At 34.0% G+C, this 3820-nt stretch overlaps 1 non-coding gene across 1 annotated transcript; it reads right to left on the reverse strand.

The window, feature by feature from the left end:
• Positions 1-2722: 2722 nt before the first annotated feature.
• On the reverse strand, positions 2723-2829 carry LOC121225938 (small nucleolar RNA R71). Its single transcript, XR_005923840.1, has one exon. It is a non-coding gene; the product is annotated as a small nucleolar RNA R71 (small nucleolar RNA).
• Between the last annotated feature and the right edge of the window lie 991 nt (positions 2830-3820).

A 3820-nucleotide genomic window follows, 5' to 3' on the forward strand; every position in this document is an offset into this window, starting at 1 on the left:
TAAATCATGATGTTGTAGTATGTTTAGAGAATTAAATGGTTACTTGAGTATTTTCCTAATATTTGATGTTATTTCATTTGATTCAACGGGCATGAAAAGGAAAGGAACGATAAGTATTCAAATAACTTATATCATGAAAACTATGAAAAGGAATGAAAAGGGTGTGTTAAATGAAAGTATGTTTATGTTCATGAAATTGATGATTTCAAGTGAGGTTGTTCATGTTTAATGACTTATCTTATGCTAAATCAAGTGAATTATGAATTGATGCACTAACATGTGTTGTTGATGATGCTTAGGCTTGTGCCAAGCTATTGGTTGGATTATAATTTGTTAGTTTTAAAGTTATGCATTGAAATGGTAGGGGTTCAAATAGAAATGTGCTTATTTTCATGAAAGGGTGGTAAGGATTAAAGCATGTAATTTCTTATGAAATGATTTATTATGTAGTTGATTCCAAAAGAGTTATGTTTAAATGCACTAGCTTATGGCCATGGTTGATGTTATGCTTATGTCTTGTGTGTTATTCATATGAAACGGGTGAGGAAAGGAAAGGAAATGGTAAGTTCATAGTTGAATAATATGATAAAAAGGGAATGATAAGTTGAATGATGTACTTATATGTGAGAAATTTACGTATGCTATGGATGAATATACCTAGTTCATGAACAAATATTCTAATTAGTGAATTGATGTTGTTATTTAAGCTAAAGTAAGTAAATGCAATGAAAAGTAAGTAAATGCAATGGAAAGTAAGTAAATGGAAGGGTTCAAAGTCTTATAAATTCCTATTATGTTAGGAATGAAAAATACAAGTGATATTGATGAATTTACTCATTTATGAGTTGATGGTTATAAGTTTGATAAACTTTTTGGTGTTGGTATAGGTTTATAATTACCCTATAAAGTTCATATTTAAAATCAAATGTTATGTTTAAAGTTTATACGAGCTTACTAAGCATTCATTGCTTACGTAGTTATTTTTCCTTTACTTTACAGATTATCGGAAGCTCGATCAGTTTGGAAACTCGTCGGAGATGTATCACACTATCCAATGATTATATTAGTAGATTTTTATGTCTTGATCAAGGTTATAATGGCATATATAAGTGAACTTGTGGTTCATGTTAGTTGATGCCTTATTGATGTGTGTCATTTTAACAATGTATTAATGTATGTTTGAATGACTAAAATGGTAGATGATGGATTGAGTACAACATAGTGAAGTTATGGTATACTTTGGAAAGGTTTTGAATAGATGTGCATGAGTCAAATTTGGTATGTATATATGTTAGTTGTTGGAACCATTTGGAAATGGCTAGTTTGGTGTCACTTTGATGGTTTTGATGCATGTGTGAAGTGGTCCAAATGGTAAGGTTATTTTGATATGGCATGAATCTAATATGGTATGGTTGATATGTGTCAATTTTGATATGTTTTGGTATGGAAACAAGTTAGTTGATAAATGGTTAAATATGCACATGTTAGGTATGTTTGATGTATGTGATTGAGGTGCCTTATGGCATATTGGTTGTATGGATAAATGACCTATTGAATTGGTCTTAATATGCATGATTTAGGTATGTTTTAAGGCTTGATTGTAGTGCAAATGACAGTTGATGGGGATTACCAAAGAGAGCTAATCACCCATAATCAAGATTTGATTCATTCTACTCTTCTACCTCTTGAATTTTATTTCTTTTATGTTATTTTATTTTATCATTACAAAAACCTTAAAAACCAATTTATTATGTTCTTGTACTATAACTAATTTTGAGTACTAATTATATCTTTTAGTGTTCAGGTTAGAATTGATCTATCACTCGCCTCCCTTAGGTACAATTCTCAGAGTACTCACCTACTTTGTTGTAAAACTATATTACAACTCGACCCGTATGCTTGTGGATACCGCATTGTATTTCTATATTTTATTACAGTATTCACACTCTGGACGTTAGTATGTCTAGAGGCGGTCAAGTTGTTGGTGCCGTTGTCAGGGAGGCAATGTCACTAGTTTGATTTTAATTTTCACGTAGAAAGAATAATTAGAAATTTTTTAAGTTATAGATACGATTCTATTTTATTTTATTTATTCTTACTAATCTTCTCTTTCTGGGTTTAGTGTATGACTTGTAGTAGGGGCACACCTATTGTAACAATCACAGATCTAGAGAGAATAATCTGAAGAAACCACCAATAGTAATAGCAGCAGTAACAATAAATGCAAGATCCACCACCACCTGCTACAGGTAATGTAGCATGTGAAAACCCATTATTCGGTGACGTTGATGATAACACCTTAGGAAACCCACCAGCACAACAGCTACCCGCAAACGTACATATGGCTCCAAATGAGAGAACCCTAAGGGATTACGCCTTACCAAGTCTAAACATGGTTCAAGAATGTATAACAAGACCGGCGATTATAGCTAATAATTTCAAGATCAAACCAGTGATGATTCATTTGATCAAGAATAATCTGCAATTTAGGGGCACTATAACAGAAGACCCTAATCAACTTTTAAAATGGTTTCTCCAACTCTGTGATACTTTTAAGTATAGCAAGGTCACTGATGATGCTATTCATCTTAGGTTGTTCCCTTTCTCTTTGATTGATAATGCCTTTTCTTGGTTAGACTCATAGGCACTAGGGTCTATCACAACATGGGATGAACTTACTGGAAATTTCTTACAGAAGTTCTTCCCGTTTAGCAAAGTAGTTCAACTAAGAAGAGAGATTGTTGTTTTTAGACAGATGGAGGGAGAAAGTTTCTATAAAGTGTGGAAATGTTTTAAAATGTTGATTCAAAAATGCCCATACCACGGGTCTCCTAATCGGATGCGATTGCAGGTCTTTTATAACGGGTTGGATGCAAGTGCACGATCTGGGTTAGATGAAGCAGTAGGAAGAGCCCTTATGAATACGATGTACGAGGATGTATACAAAATTATTGAAAACATGGAATTAAACTCTTGTTAATGACCGATTGAACAATTCAGACATGGCTAGAAACCCACTATGGTCAAAACTATCTAAGAGGATGACAAGTATCAGTAGATAGTAGATAGAATCAACAGTAAAATTTACTTCTACACCATCTATACATGGAGGAGACAAACCACTCTTCCACTATAGCAATAATCCCATTGAGGATGTAATCTACATTAGAAATAGGGGGAAACCCTTATTCAAATACATATAATCTCGGTTGGAGGGATCACCCAAACTTGAGATGGGGAGGAAACCAAGGAAGAGGTAACAATTCAAATCAAGCTAAAAGTACTAATTATCAACTCTCTTATTTGTAGAAACAACAAGATAGGGTCAACCTAAGCAACCATACTGCATGTGGTCAACGTCTGGATAGAATTAAGGGAGAAATGCAATCAATGAGAACAGATGTCAAGCAGGTGCAATCTGATTGTACCAACTCAACAAGAATGTTGACTAAACTCTAGAATCAAATAAGCTAATTGATGAGCATGATGGGTGACATCAAAAGACAATTTGGCACATGTATTCCTAGCAACACGGAAAACAATCCACAGAGGAAAGTTAAAGAGCATGTGAAAGCGATAACACTCTGATCGGGCAAAGTATTGAGTAGCATAGAAACCACTACTCCGGAGACAATTGTGGAGAATAATGATCACCCTTAAGAGGAATCCCTAGAGGCTGAAGATGAACCAAGGCCAAAAGAGGTAACCACACGGGTTATAGAGACAGAGATGGAAATAACTAAAGATTCTACCAGTGCAAAAATCCCATTCCCTTCAAGACTAGAGGAAAAACAAAAGCAGGATGATGAAAAATTTGTAA

This window comes from Gossypium hirsutum, chromosome D13 (genome assembly GCF_007990345.1).
Source record: "Gossypium hirsutum isolate 1008001.06 chromosome D13, Gossypium_hirsutum_v2.1, whole genome shotgun sequence".
Classification (NCBI taxonomy): domain Eukaryota; kingdom Viridiplantae; phylum Streptophyta; class Magnoliopsida; order Malvales; family Malvaceae; genus Gossypium; species Gossypium hirsutum.